General features: G+C 36.1%; 1 long non-coding RNA gene across 1 annotated transcript in view; it reads left to right on the forward strand.

Moving 5' to 3' along the window:
* The first annotated feature begins 1597 nt into the window (after positions 1–1597).
* Positions 1598–25910, forward strand: part of LOC122119320 — a 49928-nt gene continuing 25615 nt past the window's right edge. Inside the window, exon 1 of the long non-coding RNA XR_006149530.1 lies at positions 1598–1806. This is a non-coding gene — a long non-coding RNA (uncharacterized LOC122119320). The remainder of the gene's footprint in view (positions 1807–25910) is intronic.

Genomic DNA, 25910 nt, shown 5'->3' on the forward strand with positions numbered 1-25910 from the left:
GGTATAGTGATTTCATCGCAGTTAATTTAAGAGCTGACTGCCTTCCTTTCTAATTTGAGGAAAAGCATGAGATACCAATACTGTGAGGGACCCTTAAAAAGATGGTTTTAACTCTGAATTTCCTATTGATTGTGAAAGGTACTTGGACAAGTCAAAGCTTTATTAGGCCTCCATTTGCTAATAATATTGTGGCTTTTGTTAAAGCAATAACTGAAAAATTTTTATAATAACTTTGTTTCAAGCTATATTTAAAACATTACTGGGAGGCGCAGCCAAATATTTAATTAGTAGTTTTATATGACCAAGCTCACAATAATTAAACAGGATAAATACACAAATATCAGGAGGTTGGAATAGGCAGAATAAATAAAGTTGTAGGATTTCTTACTCCTTTGCCTTGGATTTAATTGAAAGTTTTCATTCTTTATTATGTGATATTTTGCAAATTTACTTCTACTTTTTGATCTGTGAATCTGTGTGATTTGTTGTGTTATAAAGTATTGGAAGCAAATGGAAAAATACAAAGGAAACGTGGTAAATTAGATTTGGACTTTCCCAGACATCTTTATCTAAAGGTGCAAACCAACCTGTTACTGGAAACACTGAAAGTCATGTGCCCATATCTTAGCTTCCAGATATAATGTGGCTGTGAAGTGGCTGGAGAAAGGAAAAGTATCAGATCATTTGTAATAACCTGTCTTACAGCTTTGATACCTAAAAACAGAAATCTGAAGTTTTAACTACTGGCAATCAGAGTGTTATAATGCATTCACAAGCAGGTTTCTTTCTGAACATTTTCTAGTTCTAGCTTTCTGTTCTAGAAGAGCTGTGCCCCTTATTGTCCACAGATGGGAAAGCCTCCAATGGTGCTCTGTGCCTCTGGAAAATAATTTCTGTCTAGATCAAATACTTGGTGATAAAATTAAATTGTATTAATTCATAGACTAAATCTGTGGTAGATGTTTTAAATAACTGAACTGGGAAACTACACTGCTTTCTTACCTCTGTTGCTTATAGGGTTAGTTTACAGCTTATTTGAAGGTGGAATTCAATTTAAATATGCAGCAAGAACTATGGCTGAAAATCTCTTCCAACATCTAACAATGAGTTAACCTGTCTAAAGTAGCTGAGCTCCAGGTGTTTGTATCCTGCTTCATTTTTCTTATCACCCAGCCTCCCGAGCTTTTTAACATGTCACAGTTGAAACTGTAATATTGAGGTCACAGGAAAAACGGGTCCAGGACTAAAGCTGAATATCATTAGCATGCTGCTGATACCATCCTGAGGCACCAGCTGACTGACCTTAGCTCTAGAAAACGTTGAATAATTTTCAAGCCTAAGGATAGGGCACATGGTTTGAACTTCATATTTTTATGTCAAATTTAGCTTTGGGGTATATGTGAACTGCCATGACTAATAGTCTTAGTTTCTAAAAATGTGACTTTAAAGTGGGAGATGATCAATTACTGTTTTAGTAAAATTATACTACAGATGTTTTTACATTTACAAAATGTTTTCACATATACTATCTCTGCTGACTCTCCTAATAATTCAGCAGGTTAGGCCAGAAGATATTTCTGTTCTATTTTACAGATGAAAAAGATTGAGGATAATAATGGCTGAAAGATTTTCCCAAGGATATGGCAGAGATGATATCTTATCTTCTGGCTCCTTATCTTGTGCCCTTTCCACTTTGCAACCCTGGCTGTCTGACAGAGATAGACCTTCAGTCCGCCAGCTAGCCTGCCAGCTAAATGGATGTACACCTAGAGTATCCAGAACAATGCACTAGTAATTGCATCCAAGGTATCTTATCTTTTTTTTTTCTCTGTGTAAATCTAAAATGACTGGGTAAACTGTTCCACTTATTAATCATGTAAATTATATTGAAAAATTTGGATTAAAATTATTTTCCATGTTGCACAAAGATTTAATATAATTTGAAAATACATATGATTTTCTGTGGGCTACTAGTTTAATTATGCTTAGATGAATGACATAGCTCATTTAACTATGAGTAAATACATATATACCCCATGTCATATGGTTTATGTTCTGCATTTACCTAAAGATTTCATTGAGTGATCAGAAAGACAGTTCAGTTGGTATATACAGAGTTAAGGAAGGAGAAACAATGAATGAAAATAGAATGATTAAAGTCTGTAAAGCATTACCTAATCCTTTAATATTAAATAAATGAAGTAAGTAATGGAAGGAAGGAAAGTAGGAAATATGGAATGAGAGAAGAAAGGAATGAAGGAAAGGAAATGAAAACTAAATAAATAGAAATGTGAAAATAAAAATTGTGGTAAATAATTTGAAATTTCATAAGCCTGGTAATATAAAGATATTAACTTTGCTATTAGGGACCTGAGAGCCATATCAGAGCTCTCAATTTCTGTATTTTGGTGAGTTTTTATTCTCTGAAATACTCCCTTTTCTATTCCATTTATGTCAGTTTGCATTTATGTGGTAGACAACTTGTATTACCTTTGTGGTACTCAGCCCACAAGACATCTCACAGTGTTTATGAATGGTCTTAAATTTGTTCTATTGCTTTCACTGACAAAAAACCCGCTAATTTTCTTTTTCTTTTTTTTTTGGCGGGTGGGGGGTGTCCGGTCATGGGGCCTGAACTCTGGGCCTGGGCACTGTCCCTCAGCTCTTCAGCTCAAGGCTAGTGCTCTACCACTTGAGCCACAATGCCACTTCTGGCTTTTTTTTCTTTTGGCTTATGTGGTGCTGAGGAATCAAACCCAGGGCCTCAGGCATGCAAGGCAAGCACTCTACCACTGAGCCACCTTCCCAGCCCCCCAAAACCTGCTAGTTTTCAAAGGTCAAAGAGCTGAGGTTTAGAATTGGAAAAAAACATAGGCCTCCTTTGACTAAATTCGTTACAATTAATAAACTTTCATGAACAAGTCGGCAAGATATAGATTTAAGAGGATAAATACCCTAAGCATAGCAGATATGGTGACAGGTACCCACCCCTATCCCTGCTTCGTGTGTGTGTGTGTGTGTGTGTGTGTGTGTGTGTGTGTGTGTGTGTGTGTGTGTGTGTGTGTGTGTGTGTGTGTGTGTGTGTGTGTGTTGGTAGTAGCACTTGAATTCAGGGCCTGGACATTGTTCTTTAACATTTTCATTCAAGGCTGGCACTCTGCCACTTGAGCCAGAGATCCTCTCAGGCTTTCTGTTATTGTTGTTGTTGGATAGTTGGAGATAAGAGTTTTACAGAATTTCCTGCCATGGCTGGCTTCGAACTATGATTCTCAGATCTCAGTCTCCTCAGTAGCTAGAATTACAGATATAAGTTATTGGTGCCCAGCTCCTACTTCTTTGTGGCCATGGATCTTTGAAGTTCTTAAGAAACAAAGAAGCAGGCTGGGAATGAGGCTTAGTGGTAGAGCACTTGCCTAGCATGCATGAAGCCCTGGGTTTAATTCCTCAGTACCACATATAGCTGGAAGTGACTCTGTGGCTCAAGGGGTAGAGTGCTAGCCTTGAGCAAAAGAAGCTCAGGGACAGTGCCCAGGCCCAAGTTCAAGCCTCAGGACTGACAAAAAAAAAAAAGAAAAGCTCAGAGATGATTAGCAGAAAAATATCTTAGGAAATTTTACTTCGTTATACAATAATGTCAATAGTATATGCCTGATTTCTTTTTTTTTTTTTTTTTTGGTCCGGTTGTGGGCCTGAACTCTGGGCCTGGGTGCTGTCCCTCAGCTCTTCAGCTCAAGGCTAGTAGTGCTCTACCACTTGAGCCACAGCGCCACTTCCAGCTTTTTTCTTTTTGCTTATGTGGTGCTGAGGAATTGAACCCAGGGCCTCAGGCATGCAAGGCAAGCGCTCTACCACTGAGTCACCTTCCCAGCCCTATATGCCTGATTTCTAAAGCAAATTTCATATAGATTTTGAACTTAGGTTTCCACTATAGAAAAAGAAAACATATGATTGGCATCTCCAGCAGAACTGCATGTTGAGACACAGTAGTATTAATACTATAGTTCAGGGATATTATCAGTAGATTGTTGCAGGATGCTGTGAGGACTTACCTGTCTGGTAAAATATTTATAAATCCCAAAATGTAATGTTGGCAATTTCTCATAGACTGTATACTGACTGAAGCACAAGAAGACTGAACTATCAAGGTAGTGAAAAATCTATCATTGTTAGTGCTGTCTAATTTAAATGAAAGTCAGCATTGATTAGAGGGTAAAAAAGTAGAGATAAAAAGTAGTCCTGAACCCCAAATGGAATTTCAGGTCTGAGGAAACATATTTGATGTCTAGGCTCTGCTAGAAAGTCCAAATGTCCAAGAAATATGCGACATTGTTTATAGTTGTAGAAGTAGCAAACATGAAGAATTCCAGCACTTGTGTGGAATAGAGCACATTAGTAATATTATGGTGATCAAAATGCTTTCCTGTATTTTAGGTTATTCATTTTTGTTATTTATATATATAGATAGATATTATAATTCTTGATTTGCTTAAAAAGACATGCAGGGGTAGGTCTGTAGCTCAGTAGCAGAATACTTGCCTAGCATATAAAATGCCTTGGGTTCAAACTCCAGCATGGAGAAACAAAAGTCCAGAACATAGAAGCCATCCATATTGAGATTTTGTTGATCACATGACATTTGTTATGTCAGCTGCAGCCTTAGCTCAATTACAGCAAAATTTTTACAAGCGGTTTTGAGCACTAATATTTCAAAGTATCTATGCTTATAATTCCAAACTTTTTTTTTTTTTTTTTTGGTTAGCAGGGCAGCTTATTTAATTAAGAGAGAAATCTTGTCTAGGGACATGAATTCTGCTATATGCAGACTTTTGATGTCATAGAATTTACTTACCAGTAGTTTACTGTTTGTTCTAATAGAGACAGCCTGGAAATAGTGTCACAGTTTAAAAGTGACTAGTTAGGGCAATAGAAACAAGCAAAGGAACTGAATATATGATCATTTTTCACTGTCTACCTTGGTCTGATGGCAAAGTCCTAATAAAAAACTTTGAAATCAGGAGTTGGGTCTTCTTTTCTTTAGCATGTTAGAATTTCAACATCAGACCTGTGCATCCTTCACTGGACAATATTATTCAAAATTGAGGAGATCCAAAATAAATCTATATTTAATAGATCTCTCTTCTGGCCTTGAGTTATACTGATTCAATGCAACGTTCATCTGGTGTACGATAAACCATAATATATTTAATTATATTGACATAGATAATTTGGGATTGATTTATTAATTGATAGTGCAAACAACCATTGGAGAATGAATATCCATGATCTAAGAAACAGGAATGTCTGATGAATATTGAGAGTCGAAGAATTTTTCTTTTATTTCACCTTGAAGGGTTGTCTGAGTGATCTCTATGGTCCCATTCAAAAGAAAATAGAACCATGTTCCTATGTTCCTAGCTTGTATATTTAACTAAAAGTTTCTATTTAATCTATCAAAGTCCTTCCTTTCAATATTAAGACATATTTGTGTCATATATGATAAAAATGGTCTTAAAGACAAGTAAAATTTCAGTTCAGTAGATTATATAAATTTTGATTTTTTTCCTAGACATTGTTTTATACACATTGTCCATTATACATTTAAAAATTATGTATGTTTCCTGCATTTTCTTAAATGAGCAAAAGCATGGATTGAAAAATCAAGATACTATTACATTATGTTTAATATGGGAATTAAATAGCTATTAAAATGTGTAGTAAATTTCATTACCTACTTTTCATCAAATCATGACAAAAGTCTGCTTTTTGTTTTTACACTTAGAATTCTTAGTTTTTTTTTAAAGAAAAGCTTATTTTTATAATCTTATTATTCTGTTCGTAAATAATAGGGTAAAAGAAAAAATCTTATAAGATGCTATTTCTAAGCAGTTATCCATAAATAACATATTGAGGATTTTAGAAGTCTTTATTCCTAAAAAATTGTAAGTCCAGTTGGACAAAATGTTATGGTATTTTCACTTTAACAATGACTTCTAGACAACTAGAAGTAAGTATGCTTTTGTGATCAGTTAGATGCAATTTACGAATTCTATGTTGATCATCTTGAAGGAACTTTTAGAATTTGCAATTTTATTCTTCTTACCAAGATTATATGTTGTAAACATTTTTTTTTTTTGGTTTTCTTTTTAGCCAGTCCTGGGGTTTGAACTCAGGGCCTGAACACTGTCCCTGAGCTTTTTTTGCTCAAGGCTAGTACTCTACCAGTTCAGCCACAGTGCCACTTCCAGCTTTTTCTATTCACATGGTACTGAGGAATCAAATCCAGGGTTTCATGCATGCTAGGCCACTAGCCACATTCCCAGCCCTGTTATAAACATTTGGTTTTGGTTTTTTTTTTTTGTCAGTTGTGGGGCTTGAACTCAGGGCCTGAGCACTGCCCCTGAGGTTTTGTGCTCAAGGCTAGGGTACTCTACCACTTCTGTTTTCGGGAGGTTAATTGGAGATAAGAGTCTCATTGACTTTCCTGCATTGGCTGGCTTCCAACTGTGAACCTCAGATCTTAGCCTTCTGAATAGCTAGGATTACAGGTGTGAGCCAGTGGCTCCCAGTATGAAAATTATTTTAAAAAACTGAAGGAAAAAGAAAACTGACAAGAAAGCTAGGGGGTGACTCACAATTTCAAAAGAAGCTCAAGGACAAGATTTAAAGAAAGAACAGTAATCTGGGAACTTTTAGTGTTTTGTAAGCAGAATGGGACAGGATTGATAGACTTATCAAAAAGATGATTTAGTTTCTGTCAGTTTTTACTTGTGCTTGTTCACTCAGGTGAGATTCAACATCCCAAGAAAGGGTATGATTGGCCTGTTCTGGGCACTTGCTCACTGGCTATGGGAAAGAGGAGCCTTGGTTAAATTGTAGGTACTAGGGAAACAATATTGGTATTGTCCCATGAGGCAGTATCTTCAGAAGATGTGCATAACATATTTTAACACATATATTCTTTGTGCTTCCAGTTAGTCATTTGTTATGGGTGAAGAATATTAATAAAAGACTTGATTAGTTGTATTAAAAAAACTGAATGATTCATTGAGTCATGAGAATTTTCAATTGAGTACTGTTGGCTATCATAGATGTTTATCTTATAAACATTAGGTTTATAAATGAACAAAGAACAATACCTAAACAACTATTTTATTTAGCAATTTATCATACTCCTGAGTTCTGTCTTAGTCAGTATTTGGCTTCTGGGAGTTTATAGTACTTTCCTGTGGTAGCTTTATCTACTTGTTTGGAGAAAATATCTTTATCCTTTGCTCTAAAGATGGGTCCTGAGGGACTGAATCTCATTCTCCTGATCACAAACACTGGGTCCCAAAGAACAACCTAGGCCAAACAAACAAAACAAAATAAAACAGCAACAACAAAAACAAACTCAGAATCTGTTTAGGAGGGACTTTAGGAACTTTTTTTCAGAATTTATCTATAGAGATACTTCCCCCAAAGTGTTAGCTACAGATGCAAAGCCTAATACTGTTGAAGCAATTTTGTTAAAGGAAGAATGGCAAGTCTGATACAAAGCAAAAGGTATATCCTACAGACTTGCAAAGAAATAGAGTTGGAACCTAAAATCACACTAGACTGGATTAGTATTTATGGACCTTAGGCAAATCTAAATTATATTTGTTTATTTTAGATTGAGTTGAGGTTCTTGTTATTTGTATCTAAAACCATTCTAATTCCTACACTACCAAAAAACTTTTGTCAGCCATTTGGTCCTTAAATTAATGGCTGCAAAATACTGGATAATGTGGTACAGAACTTTATCTCTAGCAATAATATTTTATGATATTAAACTGTGAATAAAGGCTGGTATTAAAAACAGGTTGGATGTGTGCATATTAGTTTGTGGGACATTTATTTTTCAATGAACCTCTAAGTTTTATTCAGAAAGAGGAACTTTCTTAATTTGTTTCTGTTTGTGTCTTCTTATTGTGTGACATAAATATAAGTCTTATATAGCTTTTGTTTTTGTATAGTTTCTAAGACTATTAATTATCTCCATTTTTTTTGTTATTGTTGGGCAACAAGAATTACAAAGCACATTAGGTATTTTAATAAATGTATGTTGGGGCCGGGAAGGTAGCTCAGTGGTAGAGTGCTTGCCTTGCATGCATGAGGCCCTGGGTTCGATTCCTCAGCCCCACATAAGCAGAAAAAGCCAGAAGTGGTGCTGTGGCTCCAGTGGTAGAGCACTAGCCTAGAGCTGAAGAGCTGAGGGCCAGCACCCAGGCCCAGAGTTCAGGCCCCACGACCAAAAAAATAAAAAGTATGTTGAATTAAGGCTATGATTTCATAATTAGTCCATTTCTTAGCCAGTGGTTTTGAAATTAGGTGGCAGAATCTCCTGTGTGATATTGAAAATCGTGGTCTTAAAAGTAGTGTATATTAGTAAGCTCACTTGATAAATTTTATTAGAAGATTCCCAGGCCAACTTTTAAGTTTCTGATTCAGTAGTTTTTGGGTGGGACCTCAAAATTTGCATTTCTAATTGGTTCCAGGCTATACTGATGCTGCTAGTCTGGATACCACTGCTTTAAAATATTCATCCCTTATTATTTAAATCAGAATCTTCTGGGTTGGGCTATTTTTTTTAGACTTCCCAGATGATTCTAATGGAGAGCCAGGGTGGGAACCATTGTCCTGAACAGAGAGCATGACTGACTCCTATTTCCTGTTTAAGTGCTTACAGAAGTTCTTTATTCCAATTAAAAAATTTTTTTCCTTTCACATCTCAAATGAACTCCATGACCTACACATTCTATCTCCCTAAGAAAAGTCAATAAACTTAAATTACAAGAAAAGGAAAAAGAAAATACTAAAGTTGATTATTCAGGAGAATAACTGGCCAAGTATCAGTTCTTTCCTACTCAGAAGAATATCTGCAATGACTTTATCAGTCATGGTCCAAATATGAAACCGGAATTATTTGATAAGGGAAATTACTTGCATAGGTTATAGAAGAGGTAAGAAACAGTTGGAAATACCAAAACAGGCTGTTATCAGAGCCCAGAGTCTTGGTTACCAATAGAAAATTGGAACCAAGATGGGGTTTTCCAGTGGTAGCTGGAATCAAGAAGAATAAGCTGCTTTATCAAGGAAAAATACCCTGCTTTATCTTTTCCTTCTTTGTCTTCAATCAGCACTTTTTGTTGAGTAAATCCACTAGAAAGTAGGTGGCTTGGAAATCTGGAAAAAAACTTCCTTCAGTCAGCTGCTTAGCTAACAGGACATAGCAGAAGAGAAGAAAGTCATCAAATAAATTTTTGGATAAATATGCAATGACCATACTCCTCTCATTTCTGAAACAGTTCAGTCTCTGACTAATGAAATTGAGAGAAGGACTATCTGTGCATGCCACTAATTCATTTTAAATTTTAATCTAATTATATTGGAATTTTAATTGGAATTTTTTTTTGGGGGGGTCCGGTCGTGGGGCCTGAACTCTGGGCCTGGGTGCTGTCCCTCAGCTCTTCAGCTCAAGGCTAGCACTCTACCACTTGAGCCACAACACCACTTCCAGTTTTTTTTCTTTTTGCTTATGTGGTGCTGAGGAATCGAACCGAGAGTCTCATGCATGCAAGGCAAGCGCTCTACCACTAAGCCACCTTCCCAGCCCTGCATTGGAATTTTAAGGTAGCCTTACTTAACATTTGTGTCTCTGTATATGACATGTGCTTTTTCTGTACACGTGCAGCCTCTTAAGTATTCCCAACATGATATAGTAGTCTTCTTTCATCCATGATTTCAGTTACCTGCGATCAACCATAGTCTGAAAATATTAAATTTAAAATTACAAAAATACATTATTCATAAGTTTTAAATTGCACACTTTTCTGGATGGTGTGATGAAATTCCAAACCATTCAACTCACTCTTGCTGAAGATATATGTGCTACACTTTTATTAGTCACTTAGTAGCCATCTCAGCTTTCAGATCAACTGTCACAGTGTTCCAGTGCTTCCACATAGGGTTCAGACATCCATTTGGGTTTTAGACATCCATTTGGGTCTCAGAAGGTGTTTTTGGAAGATAAGAGGGTAGGACTGTGGTCAGTTTTAATAGTAAAACTTGAAAAGAATTCTTCTAATGTCTCATATGCCAGCTTTACTAATCCTTTCCCTTTTCATGTAAAAAGTTGTCTAAGATGGAATAATTCCTACCATAGACTTCAGAACACAGATAGTAGTTTCTTTGATTTATTTTCCTCTCCAGACTACAGATGATTCCATATGCTTTCCAGTCTGGAAACTGACTTTTCAACCAGCTAATCAAACAATGGTATCAACCAGGGTTTAAATTCTAAACTTCCTGCAAGTAGGAAGTTTCTCTTAGTGACACAAAAGTTCTCATTGTGCATACAGGAGAGCTTCAAATATGCTGAGATTCAGTTTTAAGACAATCTCTTGAATGCCACTGCAGACTTCCTCAATGAAATCATTCTGAGTTGGCTTGAGTCTACTATTTGAATAGCATAAGGGGTTAATTTTCCAGTTAATTTGCCTTTCTGCCCTATTTCCATAGCCTCATCAGAGGATCTTTCTTATCCAGGTTTCCTGACACTCTTTTCTCAATGAATCCTTAATAACATGTCCTTTGGTCTCCACAATAATAGACATGGCATTATAGTGTGATATATATTTTCCTGTTTATAATATTATCATTTATTACTAATTATTGACTATTAAATTTTGTCTTTTCTGAGAGGATGTTTTAGGAGCCCTCCTAACAGTACCAAATTAAGGATTTAATAACTGTACTAGCCTCACTCCAGATCGAGTGGGTGATGAACACCATCTGGGGCCTGTTAGTGAATTAGCCTGTTAGTGAATTAATATTATATATTACTTGTAAAAATACTGTTCTTTGCTTTAACAAGTTCCCTTACAACCTTGGTTATGCCTTATTTGGGAAAAGAAGGTGGGACATCAAAGTTTGTATTTCCTATGTTCTCTACAGTCAGGATTCACTGAGGTGTCTGTGTGCAACATTTGAAAGCAAATGTGAGGTAGAAACTGCCTTTGTTTTTGCTATGAGAAAACTTGATTATGAAGTATTTGGTTTTCTGAAGTAGGGTGGTATTAACTTCTTGATGTTATGAGGGAGCACATGGTGCTTACATTCTACTGGTGTGGATTATGAATATAGTGTTGTGCTTTTGCAACAAGCAATTGTAATTTCCCTATTTTCTAAGTTTCTGATGGTGGTAGAGGTAATAACTTCAACATATCTGAGAATCATATCTTGTTTTGGAAGCTAATACTAAGTTTTACTCCAACATAAGCCCATTGTTATATCTGAGAATCATATCTTGTTCTGGAAGCTAATACTAAATTGTACTCTTCTAACCTGTCTGTTGCTCTCTGGTTTTTATATCACCTATTCTTCTGATAAGATAAGCTAGAATAATTCTACCTTTACAGCTAAAACCTACTGAACATAAATAGCAATATTTCTCTGATTTCCAGAAACAAACTTAACACAATAAAAATTATGTTTTAGAAGGCCATATGCAAATCACCATTAGAGTGAAAGATTTTTAGCCTGATAAATTGCCTGTAAGGTTTAGTTTATCATTTTAAAATTTAATCAATTTACTTTTATCAGTACTATACACATATACACAGTTTAAAATATAAACATTTTAGTAGAAGTATAAGCAAGAAAACAGAAATTACCTCTAGTCTCTCCTTCTCTGCTTTTCCCTCTCTCTTTCCTTTTCTTTCCTTCCTTTCCTTTCACTTTCCCTCCATTCTTTCTTCATCCCTTCCTTCTATTCTTTCCTTTCTTTTCTTCCTGTATCAGCCTCCTAAGGGCTAAGATTGTGACTACCTTTCAACACTCTAGATTTCTATTCTAGATATTTTTGCAATTTTGTTCTGGCTTTTACATTTTATAGTTTTATTTTTAAATAGCATCCCTATCTTGCTCTTTCCTAAATTCTTCCACTTTGGTTTATTATCTTATGAAGATAAAAGGTTATCTCTTCTCCATTCTCCCTCACCAATAGACACCTTTCACATTCCCTTTCTCACCATTTTGTTTCATAGATATCCATTTTTTTATTACTCTTTTGCATTTACATTTGTTTTAGTCCATTTTTGTTGCTTTAATAGAACAGCACAGACTTGGTAAAAAAAAGTTTATTTGACTCATGGTTTTGAGTCTGTGAAGTCCAAGGCCATAGTGCCAGTGTCTTGTGAGAGCTTTTACACTATACTGCTGTGTTTGTCATGGTGGGGAAACTGAAGGGCAAGAGAGTACATGCAGAAGAGACAAAGCACAAGGGAGCTCACTTTATAATACTCTGCTCTCATGGTAACTAAAGCAGGGGTAGGTTAGTTGCCATGGACTGTTTATAATAACCTGCTTTCATGGTAACTAAGCCACTACAACATTAAATACATTAATCTATTCAAAGAAGGCTTCCTCCATGACCCAGACATCTCCTATTAGGTTTTACCTCCTAATATAGACACACTGGGAGCTAGAGTTCTAACACATTAACCTTTGAACATTCAAACCTTATCAATATTCTGATAAATATATAAACATGGACAGCTGAATTATGTAGAATTTAAGGATCTTATTTTTTATACAGTTTTTCCCCAGAGCTAATAATTCTTTTACTTCTTCTTTAGCTTTACTTTTCTAGGTACCTCTTAATTTATCTGCCAGAGGTATAAATCTCATTCAGAATATTAAAATACTTCAGTTAAGTTTTTCTTTAGTTTTGATGGTAATGGGGTTTAAACTTGGTAGTTTGTCCTCTATTACTTGAGGCATACCTCCAGCCTTGTTTTTTTGCTGGTTATTTTGGAGATGGAATCTTGTCAATCTGGATTGTCTTTTAACCTTGACCCTCTAGATCTAGGCCTCCTTGAGTAGCTAGGAGTACAGGTGTGAACCACTGGCACATAACTTTTGTTTTAAACTCAAGTTTAAATTTTCTTTTCTATTCCCCCTGCCCCCTAGCTTACTAAACTATCCTTTCTGGAGCCTCCAGTCTAGACTAGGCTGTCTGCTCAGCTGTCACCTACAGCTTTCCCAGTTTGGGATTCTGTGTTTCTAGAATCTTCAATTTCTGTGTGTCATTGTTCATTACTTCATTTTAGTAAAACGTACTAGCATTCTGCAGTTTACTTATTTCTTTTTGAGTCAAACCTATGTTTCTCTACTGTGTGTTCATTTGTGTGATTTAGCAAAGTGCTGAAATATATTTTTGCATTTGATAGATTTTTTTTTACTTAATCCTTGTGTTCAGTGTGATATCACAGGCTTGAGATGTGCTGAGATTCTCTGAACTAGAATTCTTCTAGTCTGCCCTTCTAGAGAGTAAAAATTCTAGTTCTTATATTGATTTTTTTTTCTACTTATCTCTTAGGTTGGTAATTTGGATGAGGCTCAGGTAGGTAGTCCTTTTGGTCTCTGTGGAGACTGATCATTTGTTTGCAGTTGGCTGCTAGTCAGCTGGCCTGGCAATGGGATGTTGGCTGGATTTAGATAGCCTCATTTACATGTTCACCAGATGGATCATAGTCAAGTGGGGTAGTATATATTGGACACTTGGATGACTTATCTCATACCAATCAGCAGGACAGACCAGGCTTATTCTCATGGAAGCTCAGAGAGCTCCACCTGAGAAGAAAGCGTGCAAAACCCCCTAAGGTTTAGACTAGGGACTGGCAGAATTTTGCTTTGGTGAACTGCTATTGGCCAGAGCAACAGAGGGGGTGGTAAAACCAACTCTGTCTCTTAATGAGATGAGTTGCTAGTTCATGTTACAAAGGTCCAGGGACACTGAGAGAGACAGAGATGATATTTTGCAAGCTACCATAGAATTACGGTTAATGCTGATAGAGCTTGATAAACAGTAAGAGTATTCGTTTTCAGTGGTCAGTGTAGTAAGTTGCCACAAAATTGATGGCTTAAAACGCTTATATTTACTTTTTCTTCTTTCAGTTCTGGAGGCCACAAATTAAAAAAAAAATCTATCAATGGGTTGAATCAAAGTATCAACTGGATTGTACTTCCTTCAGAGGCTCCAGGAAAGAATCTGTTTCTCATATTTTCTAGCTCTTGGTGACTCTGGGCATTCCTTGGTTTGCAACTGCAATAGGCCAATTACCAATATTTCTATTACCTTTTTCTCTTGTGTGGTCAAATCTCTTTCTCTTTTATAAAGATGCATGTATTTAAGGTTTACTCCAGTAATTCACGAAAATGCTACTGTCTCAAGATCCTTGATTGCAACTATGAAGTCTTCTGTTTGCCATGTAAGGTGACATATATTGACTCCAGGTTCAGGATATGGATAGCTTTGGAAGATATACTTGTGAGATAGGAGCCAGTGACTTAATACTACATATTTGTTTGCTTGGCAAAAAAAGCAAATAAATCTGATCTAATTTACCCTACATTATAAAAGAAATATCATACTTGTTATCTGTACAACTGGCATCAATAGAATTTGAATCTTCTTTCAACCAAAGACAGAATCATTATGTGCCATATGTTGAACAATAATTCCACAAAGTTATTGAGCACATAAAGACCTAGGTATTAATATCCTCATCTAGGTTCTAGGGATATTTCTAACGTTGTTCTGTCCAATATGTTGGTCACTAGCTACATTAGACTATTGAACACTTGAACTGTGTGGCTCATTTGAGTTGCAATGCATTGCCAGTGAAAATACACATTAGATTTTGAATAGCTAGCATAAAAATGAATATAAAATATCCCACTAATTTTTATTGGTTTCATACTGAAATAATTATTTTAAATAAAAATATATTGAGTTAAATATGATATGCTATTAAAATTAATTTCATTTGCTTCTTTTTACATGTTTTAGTTGATGATACAGAAAATTTAGAAGGACATATGTGTCTTACATTTTCCATTCATGTGTATTTCTAGGGGTTGGGACAAGAAACAAAATGACAATTTAATGGATGAGTTGAAAATAAAATCTGGTAATAGATTAGAGACTACCAAGCAGGCGTCTCTAAATTAGGTGATCAAGACTCATTTGACTTTTGCAGCATCAAATGCAAAACCCTAATGTGGGGAACAAATTTGGTGGATTAAAGGCATACAGAGAAATTCAGTGAGCAAGAGGGTTGTTAGAGCAGACTAATCTGAGAAAGGTAGGAATGAGACAATTCATTTTATGGTCAGTAAAAAGCTCAGACTTAAATATCTTCATTCAGTATCTGTTAAAATTTTAAATGAGATAATTGGTATATGGGAGAAAAAGTGTAAGTAGGAATTTCAATATGTTAGCTGTGAGAACTTGGCAAGTTACTTACCTGTATGCCTCATTTCTCTCTGTGTCTCTGTGTCTCTGTCTCTGTCTCTGTGTGTCTCTCTCTCCCTCTCTCTTTCTCTCTCTCACTTTCTTTTTGCCAGGACTGAGCCTTGAACTCAGGGCCTCATGCCTTCACTTAGTTTTTTTTCACTCAAGGCTGGCATTTTACTTGAGCCATACACCTATTTCCAGCATTTTTCTGGTTAATTGATATAAAAGTCTCAGAGTTGACTGCCAGCGCTGGTTTTAAACCAGGCTCCTCAGGTATGAGCCTCCTGAGTAGCCTCCTGGCACATGGCAAGTTTTCTCATTTTTAAAATGGCAGTTATCCCACTTGTACTGTCTTCTTAGGGTTATTATGAAGATTAAAAGAGATGATGTACATACATTGGTTATAATTGATGCATACTTGCTATTACTAGTCTATTCTATATTGAAGTAGAGCAACAGAGAAATGGAGTGCTATTATGTGAATTACCTATATTTATGCCCTTCCTAGGGCATAAATATCATTAAATATGTTGTCACTTTCATCAAATAATGGGTCATGTGATAATATTGCATTTTTCTATTAAACTATCTTTGTCTACTAGATTATTAAACATACTTTATATAAGATTCTATGTCATTTTTTCCTGAAAGTTTAATGTAAAGAAAATGTAGGGCTGGGAAGGTGGCTCAGTGGTAGAGTGCTTGCCTTGCATGCATTACGCCTGGGTTTGATTCCTCAGCACCACATAAGCAAAAAGAAAAAAAGCTGGAAGTGGTGCTGTGGCCCAAGTGGTAGAGTGCTAGCCTTGAGCTGAAGAGCTGAGGGACAGCACCCAGGCCCAGAGTTCAGGCCCCACGGCTAGACTCCCCCCCCCAAAAAAAGAAAATGTATTATCTAAATTAGTACATTTCTCCCTTTAATATTTTATTGACTAACAATTCTCAGAGTTAAAATTTCTTCTTAGTTTTAAGTTAGTGTAGGTTCATGAAATTTATGAAAGAATTACTTTCCATAGGCCAAATATATTGTTATAGACCTTCTTTCATTATTTAAGAGCTTATGACAGATGTATTCTATTATATATTGCTTCAAATCATTTTAAAAATAGTTTAAATTAAATAAAAATATAGAACATTGTCTCTATAAGAAAATGCATTCCAAGTTTCACTGAACCAAGTTATGAAAGAGTTTTGTTTGGAACATAGCCCATTTATAAATTCAGGAATTTCTCATATATTTTGGGGAAGGGGAATTCTTAAGTATGTTATTAAACATTCTTCTTTGAAAACATATTTCTTAAAAAGAGAAACAAAGTTGAGGACTCTATTTTTGAGGGTAGATTTTAAACTAGCAAAAAATGCTGTGCAAATTTATTTTTGTATAGAAATTACTCTTTGTTGAAGGAAAACAGAAGACATATAGCATTTTTAAAAAAAATCTAAGGACATCTTCCTTAGAATTCAATGGAGAGATGAACCATTTTCTATGAGATGTGGCAAAAAGGTTTTGGAACCATATAATGAAGGACCTTGTGTAGCAAATACATGGTAGAGTTAGAATTTCATCCTCAAAATGGTGGTAGGCAATCATTAAAGCATTTTAGACATAGAAATGACACGATCAGATGAGTAGATTTACTCTTTTGGAATGACCTTTAACAACTGGAAGATGAATTCATGGTGGTGTTAGGGAAATGAAGGCAAGAGAGTAAATAAACTCTAGTAAGGGATACCAAACAATAAGCTTCTTCATAACAAGTGGAGAAATATTTTTTTTTTTTTTTTTTTTTTTTTGTCGGTTGTAGGGCTTGAACTCTGGGCCTGGGCGCTGTCCCTCAGCTCTTCAGCTCAAGGCGAGCACTCTACCACTTGAGCTACAGCGCCATTTCCGGTTTTCTGGTGGTTTATTGGAGATAGGAGTCTCACAGTCTCTCCTGCCCGGGCTGGCTTTGAACCGTGATCCTCAGATCTCAGCCTCCAGAGTAGCTAGGATTACAGGCGTGAGCCACCAGCGCCCGGCTGGAGAAATATTTTTTTAAGTGACGAGCATTGTAAAAATAGGCCAGATACAAGCAACTCCTAGAAATCTGAGAGAATTTGGTAGGATTGTCGGCAATGAGTTAAGTTTTCAACTTAGGCAATGAAGCAGGTAATAATGGTGTTCACAGAGGCAGCAACTAAGCCTTATGACAGATAGTGAGATTTAATACAATGCAGTTGTTTGGGGTCATGTTGAAACTGAGATTCTTGTGGGATAGTGAACTATTTGTTGATTTATTGTTCTAAAGCTCAGGAATAGAGACTGAGATTTGTGAGACTAAAGCACTGGTAATCATTGAACATGTAGGTATAGATAAGATTTCCTAGAAGAGTGTGTACATAGAAATGATTGTTGACAATGGAACCTTGGGGAAAATAATGGTATTTAAAGAGAAAATGGCAAGAAAGGGAGATGATGTAAGTGAGAATGAGTAAATAGGAGAAAATCCAAGGAATGACGCTTTGAGCTAGGAGAGTTTTACCAAGATTATAGTTTATAATGCCAAATGTCACAGAGAGGTCAAATAACTTAAAGAATCAGAACAATACTTTGGAAATTTTAATTGATATGTGGTATCAGAAACTGGCAGGAACAAGTTTAGCAGAACAGAGGGGATGAAATCTGAGTCATAGTATGAAAATTGAACAGTGAAGACAACGAGTTTTAGACTTTGGGTTCCAAAGAGAAAGAAAAGACAAAAAACAGTAGTGACAGAGAAAAGTAGAGATGAGATAATTGCTTGAATATTGGGGTTGATGAGTGTAATTTTACGTTTAGCAAAAGCACAAATGAGGAGCTGATATTTGGTGACCAAAAGTCCCTGGTATGTCAGGGGAAATGAGAGTCACTGAGTCTCCTGGGTGACAGGGGTGGTATCTTTCCATTGTAGTTCTGATGAAACTTTAGACAGCTTTTGCAACAATAGAGTAACTTATATGTGTCCTTCATCAATTAGTGATCTCTGTGTATAATCAATAGGAGTTGTAGGAAATGATCAATTTTCATTATACTCTCAGAAAGAACAATGTCTGTAGTCACAGACCTCATAACGTCTCCAGATTTCCATTTTTCCTTCACTCATTATTTTAGATTTTATGACTCATTAAGACTTGTTCTCCATTAATTAAAACAAAACTGCTCAGTGTCAGGGGTAGGAGGATGAACCAATCACAGTGCAAGGCCTTGATAACAACAAGGTTCTTGTGATGCTGCTGTTTGATGGTATCATGACAGTTGGCTACTTATGATATTGGCATGGACCTTGGTCCATTTGTCTATTTTAGTATGATAGCTAGTCCCTATGAAAAGCATTATATTATCTTTGTACAAGCTTTTAGTGGAATAGTCCTATAGAATTTCTCTCAAGAAAACAAAATGAAAGAGCACTTCGGTATTAGTTTTCTATTGCTGTGATGAAATACCAGGGAAAATCACTTTAAAAGGAGAAAAGGTTTAACTCCCAAGTTACAGAGGCTATTTTTTATTCCATGGCCACTTTATTCTGTTGCTTTGGGGGATATGACAGCACAGAACATCATGACAAGAATATCAGGCAGTGAGTGGTAGGAAACAGTGGCTAGGAAACAAAAGGAGAAATAAATGGCCAGGGCCCCAGTATCCCCTTCAAGTGACCTAACTTCTTTTCACTAGGCTCATCCCTAAAGCTTCTACTATGTTTCTGCATCATATCACAGGCTTTAACCAAGACCAAGCCTTTAACGCATGGGCCTTTGGAAAATGCTTCCAAACCATAGCAATTACTGAAATAAAAAACTAATTCTATACCAAACCAGTACTTTTAAGGCTGTTAGTTTCTTTTCTTTTTGTCTTTCTTTTTTCCATTACTAATTGAGTATCTTGAGGATAAGCAGTTTATCTTACATTTTTCTTTCAAAATATGTTACATTGGGGAAAAGCCTAGTGTTTAGGATTCAGAACACCTGGGGTTCCTCTGTAATCAAGTGTGTAACTTACAAACTGACAGCATACTGTTTAATAGCTTTGAGAAGATGAAGATAACACCTGTCCTGCTTGTCTCCTGGTCTTTCTTTCCTTTTTCAGCTAATAATTTAAAATACTGCACAGATGGTTTGGGAGGGTCACACAGCCCTAATGTACCATGATTCTGTTTATACTTAAAGTTTTTCATTTATGTAAAACTGTCTTTTGCAAAAGAAAAAAAATCCTGACTTAAACAGTGGTTTCTTCTGAATTTAGACAACTGCCTATTTAGCTTGGTCTGAATTAGATACAATACAACACAGCAAGGCACAATGAAACATATCTCCTATAGAAGGCCTACTAGGGTTCAGAGCAACGTGCTTTCTCAAAAACTGTCTTTCAGAGTGTAAGCATAGGGGTATCGATTGAACTGAATGCTGTAACAATGACTAGGAACAAAATGATAATTATGCTTTGCATGCATGTCACACAGCCTCAGAGTATCAGATTTTCTGGCTGCTTTAAGAACACTGGTGTGATCTTATTCTTCATAGAAAGAGTCTTCCCATCATTAAGATTCAAGATTATTACTTGAGGAGCTAATATATATATCAATTTATACATGTCAGGAATTCTGACTGACTTAGGGGAACAAAAATGAAGTCTGAGGGAACAAAATCAGACTTCTTGTAATTAATTTGCACTTAGAATCTTGTCAGTGGTCAGCTGAGAAGGAATCATTTACTACTCGTGGGTTCTTTAGAAACTAAATACCTTTGCTACCCAGGTGACTCTTTCAGTGGGCATTAATGATTGACAGTACATGTAAGATGATCTGAGTTATACATTGTTGTGTAATTAATGTTTGCTTTTACCTCATCTCGACTTTCCATGTCTTAACATGGATTACTCAGCCTTTCCTAGTCTACAGTTTTGAATACAGAAAGTAGTATCAAATGTCTTGGTATTTTGAAAGAGATTAAGTCCTAGGGAATAAGTCATTTGGCATTAACTTTTTGTTAAGTTTCTAACAAAGCATGACCACACCATTACTTTGTAAGTATTAGCATTTGTCCTGAACATATCAATTTCAGTAGAAAGACTTCAGGTGTTCCTGTGTATAAAATGATAGGCACTTTTTATCAACATATCCTTAAGCAGTTCACTTCTTGCTTTAGGAGATACATTGATAAAATATAATTTCCTCTTCCAAATTGGTTTCTATGGAAGTAAGTAATAATTATGCATGAATATCTAAGGACTTGCTGCCTTTATTCTCTGATTTTTTTTAAGCCTTGCTTAGTTTGATGTCTCATGGAAATTATTACCAAGTAACTGCTTTATTCTCTGAGATGTAATGTCAGGTTCAACTCATCAAGTTTGTATTTGTCCCTGATTGTAACTGTTTCAACCATCATCTTTTTTTGTTTTTTTTTTAGTTGGTCATGGGGCTTGAATATAGGGTCTGGTTGCTCTCTTTAAGCTCTTTTGCTCAAGGCTAGTACTCTACCACTTTGAGCCACAGAGCCGCTTCTGGTTTTCTGGTGGCTAACTGGAGATAGTGGTCTCACAGATTTTCCTGCCCAGGCTAGCTTTAAACTGTGATCCTCAGATCTCAGTTTCCAGAGTGGCTTGGATTACAGGCACTATCTTATCTAATGAGAGACATTTCATCTCTAGTAGTCAAGAACAGAGGTTGTGGAATACTACAAAACAAGATTCAGAAACAAACTCTATTTCATCCAAACTTTGAACCATGGCAAGCCATGATTGCTCTTTAAATCATTTTCTTCATTTGTAAAAAGAATTATTTGAACCTACTTGTTGTAGGATTAAAGGCAGTTAATATATATAAGTGGAGTAGTGGAGTGACTTCTACACTGTAATCAACTATGAATACTGGCTATCATTTATGATTCAGGGATAGAGAAAACAAAACTCCTGGCTTTTGTTCAGACTATACTAGTCAGATTTGGTTTCTAGGTTAAATCAGTATAAGTCACATAAATATCTGCTCCCTGTCCCCAAGTAGGAACATTTGACAATGCCTGGAGACATTTTTTGATTGTCCCAACACATAGTGTGTGTGGTGGGTAGAGAGACTAATATTGGTACCTAGTAAGCAAAGGTTCCGGGATATTTATTTATGAACATTTTTTGATATAAAGGCAACTTGTCTCTCTTATCCCACTGCCCATTGAGGAATTACCTGTTTCAAAATGTTAAAAAAAATACTGAGGTTGAGAAACCTTGAAGTAAATAGAAAGGAATTCTTGTAAAGATGAGTCATGAGTAAATCCTAATCAAGAAACCAGTTTACCAACCAGGACTTTCTGCTTTTAGGCTTCTAATGAACATAATCACCTTCTAACCTAGGAGCCATTTACAAGCTAGATAGACTTGTCACATACATTAACTTGTTTAATCCTGACAAGAGCCCTAAAAAAAGTAGGCTTATCCTCCTGTAACACCCTATCTCTCTTTTACCCTTTCTCTCTCTCTCTCACACGCTTTCCCTCCCTTCATCCCCCCTCTCTCTATTTTGCAGATGAGAGTTAGGCTAAAAGGTTGACTTTCTCACAGCATCATAGATGGTAATTAAACCCAGATGTTCTGGCCCCCATATCCAGTGCTTCTGCCACTCTCACATGCTCAGCATTGCATTTCTGTGGGGGAATGCAGGAGGCATGTTAGACATGGTTCCGCCCCTAAGATTCTTACTCAGTTGTTAGAGATTCACACCCATAAAGAGTTATTTATACCTACTGGGCAAGAATAGCTGCACATTTCTTTCCCTTCTCAGTGGTACAGAATATTGCAATGTAGCTAATCTGAAACCTAACAAAAGTATTTTTTTTCCTCTCAAATCTTAGAGGGCTCTTTCATAATATAAATGCAGTAACTAATCTGCAAAATAAGGGTGCTACCCTTTCTTTACAATCTGTACTTTCATAGCATATGCCATCCTGTTCCTTTCCCCCCACCAGTCCTCCTACAGAGCCCAGATGGTGCCTGGCCTGCTCTTGCAAACTTCTGATTGCCTCTACTTCTTTCCTGTGCCCATCCTCTCCTGTGCACTTGAGAGTGAGGGTATGATATGACATCTGTCTGACTGAAGACCTAGATGTTAATGCCTCAAAATGTAACCAGTTTTAACATGTGAACTTGGTTTCTTTCAGATCAATGGCTATCAGCGTGTCAGCACCTGTAGATCAATTTCATAAAGTTTTGAAAAGCACCGATTGTTAATTCAGATTTTATGAAAGTTGCAGGAATTTATTTTAGTAGACAAAAATAGACAGGAAATGCCTAATCACTGCATAGCTGCCTAATACCTCTAAAGAACAATTTACCTTCCTCTTTGTACATGCTATGTTTATGCTGTCACATTAATTTGATATTATTTTGACAAACGAATACAATTGATTCAAGTTGACACAAAGTTTTAATACCTAAGCTATTTTAAAAAAGCAATCCAGGGCTGGGAAGGTGGCTCAGTGGTAGAGTGCTTGCCTTGCATGCATGAGGCCCTGGGTTTGATTCCTCAGCGCCACATAAGCAGAAAAAACCGGAAGTTGCTTTGTGGCTCAAGTGGTAGAACGCTCGCTCTCCTTGAGCTGAAGAGCGCCTAGGCCCAGAGTTCAGGCCCCAGAACTGACAAAAAAAAAAAAGGCAATCCAAACACCAGGTAACAAATCCTTTTCACTTTCTTCTGGAGTTATTTGATGATGCTAATAAAAATTTCCGTGGCATTTCTTATTCAAATATATGTAGACATCATGGGCACAAACAGTCCCAAATGCTATATGAATATATCACACTTCAACAATTACATAAATTTCAAAACTATTTGTACCCAAACAGTGAAGCTTTTGTTTATTTGTTCCCATGTTTATTTTACTTTGGAAAGTGTATCCTAATGAAAATCATTGGAAGTTCAAGGGTGCTTCACAGATGAATGACTTGGAAAGATGGAGACCCATGCTGGCTTTCTTCCTGCCTAAGGACAAGAAGGGAAGTCGAGTGTAAAACAAAATCCTTCATTTATTTTTACTTGGATGGCTTTGGAAGTTTCTAAAAGTTTGTGTGCTCTGTAGAAGACAGAAAGTAGTACAGGATGCAGCTTTAAGCAGAAACTACCAACTAGACATATTTTCCAGGGGTCATCCTTCCTTTTTGGTTGGCTATTAAATCTTTCACAAAACTGATCACATAACATATACCAAGGGAGACAGGATGTACATAATTCTTTTTTTCCCCTTGAGCATCTTTCTCTTTATCATGCCACTGTTCAAAGCGTTTGTATAGATTCCCATTGCTTTAGAGTTTTGAGGCTACAGCATGTTATAACTTTCTAGTTTGGGTCTCTGTCTAGCTCTTAAGCCTGGTTGATACCAGCAAAACAGGCAACGGATTATAGGTAACTGCCAGCAACTATTGCATTGTTGCTATTGTTAGGGCTTAAAGAGAGCAGCAGGAGATGCGGGAAATAGTATTTAGAGGACAATTTTGCAAGCCTAATATCCCAGGTCAAGGAATTCTAATTTTCTAAGTCACCCCTGCAACTTAATAAATGAATTTTTATAGAATTAACTGCTTTTGAAGCTCTTAGTTTTTTTACAATGGTATAAAGGAAGCCACCATCTAGCATGTGACATGTGAGTGGAAAATGACATGCAACATTAAGAAATGACTTTATGACTTTTTTGTGGGGATCAAATCATAGACTGAATAAATATTTGTTGAGAATTTACCAAGAGTGAGTACCGTGACAGTAAATTATAGAACAACTTTTTTACTTGGTTGCAATTTTATTTTATTTATTGATTGATTGATTGATTTTATTTATTTATTTATTTTATTTAGTAGTTGTACAAAGATATTTCAATACACAACGTTGCCCCTTTTATCATTCTCTTCTATTTCTCCCAACCACACCTATCCCCTCAATTTACCTGGTTCCATTTTCACATATATGCATTGAGTAGTATGACTGAATTCACCCACATTTCCTCTCTATATTTGTCTGTTCCCCCTCCATAACACATGTTTCAGCTCCCTGGTGTTGTTAAACTGTAAATTAGCTTTTCAAGGGAGTTACACCATTAGATTCCTCCACTGCATATATTATAGTTAATAACTTTGTGTGTGTACATATATATATATATATGTATATATATATATATATATGTGTGTATGACTCAGTATATGTTTTCATATGTGTTTTTCTTCCTTTCCCATGGTATGTGTCAGCCCATGGTGGATCATTAGGAAATAGAAAAATATAAATAATATGTTAAGGAGGACACAAAAGATGCTGAAATAGAGATAAGCCAGGAGAATCCTCATTTTTCATAAATTTCAAGGTAAGGTCATCTGAGGTGATGATCTTTAAGCTGACTCTGAAGAGAGAAATAACCAGTCATTCAAAGGGGGAAATGAGTATTCTGGAGGAGGGAGTCGCTAAAAGAGAATTAGACATAGTTCCAGACTGAGAGATTAGTGTGACTTGGTTCTGTAAAATTGCAAAGTCAAAAAGCCAGATCCCACAGGAATCCTGTTCTTTTCTCTTTGAGGACAGGATGCAGTATATGCTCAACATGGTTATATCAATAATTTTGAAGTAAAATATCTGACATACATACACAGCTACATGAACATATATTCCTTTGGAAATTAAAGTTTAAGAAGAGTTAAAATAGACACTTGTGTATCCATGCATATTGCTGTGCTATTCACAATAGCCAAGTTATGGAAACAGCCCATATGCCCTACAACAGATGAGTGGATCAGTAAAATGTAGTTTATATACACAATGGAATTTTACTAATCTATTAGAACAAATAAGATTACATCATTTTCAGAGTAGTGGATGGACCTAGAACAAATCATGCCAAGCTGAGAGAGATGAATGGCACATCTTTTCATCTCATACTTGGAGCTACTTCTAACAAATAACTAGATGTGGTAATCTGTACAGGACTTCTAGGCATTCACACACAGTCAGACTAAAGGAAGATTACCATAATGGAGAAACACAAAGGCATAACTTCTTTGAACATGTTAAAATACTACTTATCAAAATGAGCTCCAGGAAATGGAAATTTTGTTGTTGTTGGTGGTGGTGGTAGTGGTGGTGATGGTGGTGGTAGTGCAAGTGTTTATTTTTGCTTTGATTTTTTAAAATCAGGTGGGGGTAAAGCAGGACACAGAAAGGGGAAGGAGGAAGCGTAAACAAATGCAGTTATGCTATTTAGTATACACTATGTGGAAAATGATCTATGCAACTTGTGGGAAGGGATGGGAGGGGGAAACTGGGGGAAGCATAGGATGGGAGTGACTTATGAAATGGTAACCCCTCCATATAACACTTTAATAATAATAAAATTATAAAAATAGTTAAATTAAGAATGCCTACAATAAATCTTTCTGTGAACATTATACTAAGATACTTAGAAGTTTAAAATGAGCCACTTTACTTTTGGGCTCATTGGACCAAAAAAGAAAGAAAGAAAGGAAGGAAGGAAGGAGGAAGGAAAGAAAGAAAGAAAAAAACCCTAACATTGGTCTTTCAAGAGCAACTTAACATTTTAATCCCTAGCTGTTCAA

This window comes from Dipodomys spectabilis, unplaced genomic scaffold (assembly GCF_019054845.1).
Source record: "Dipodomys spectabilis isolate Male_0828 unplaced genomic scaffold, ASM1905484v1 ptg000163l, whole genome shotgun sequence".
In the NCBI taxonomy this organism is placed as follows: domain Eukaryota; kingdom Metazoa; phylum Chordata; class Mammalia; order Rodentia; family Heteromyidae; genus Dipodomys; species Dipodomys spectabilis.